Consider the following 634-nt stretch of genomic DNA (forward strand, 5'->3'; position numbering starts at 1 on the left):
TTTTTGGCTGGGGCTGGGTTTGAACCCGCCACCTCCAGCATATGGGGCCAGCGCCCTACTTCTTTGAGGCTCAGGAGCCGCCAGAAGAAAGATACAGTTTTTGTACACAATGCAGACAAGATGGAAGAGAATTTTTATTTTATTCTATTTTTGCTTTTATTTATTTATTGTTTTTTAGGCTAGTCAAGTGAAGTGGTGGGAGTGAAGATGGAACAAAGGAATCTGCAAACAGTCGTGATCAATTAGTTGTAAACACCACTGCACCACTGGTCCAGCCTAGAGAATTCTTAACAGACAAAATTCACCCCATCATTCTATCTACAACTAAGACAAAGCAGACAAACCTAGGCCCTGACAAAGCAGGTTCTCAATAATCATTGATACTCATATCCACCTCAAAAAGTTGGAAAAATGGGTTACATCCCCATTTTGCAGATCAGAAGCTAAAACTCAGAAAAGTTAGGCAATTTGCCCAAAGTTACACAATGAAGAGCCAAAATTTGGTATTTTTGTTTGGCTTCTACTTGTCCTCTGAGGCTACATATGTATCAGGCACAGTTTGGTGAAAATGAAAGCTCTGCCATAAATCCCTGTGTGATGAAGATAATAATTGTACATACCTCAGAGGATTATG

This window comes from Otolemur garnettii, unplaced genomic scaffold, assembly GCF_000181295.1.
Source record: "Otolemur garnettii isolate 467f Iridium unplaced genomic scaffold, OtoGar3 scaffold00038, whole genome shotgun sequence".
In the NCBI taxonomy this organism is placed as follows: Eukaryota; Metazoa; Chordata; class Mammalia; order Primates; family Galagidae; genus Otolemur; species Otolemur garnettii.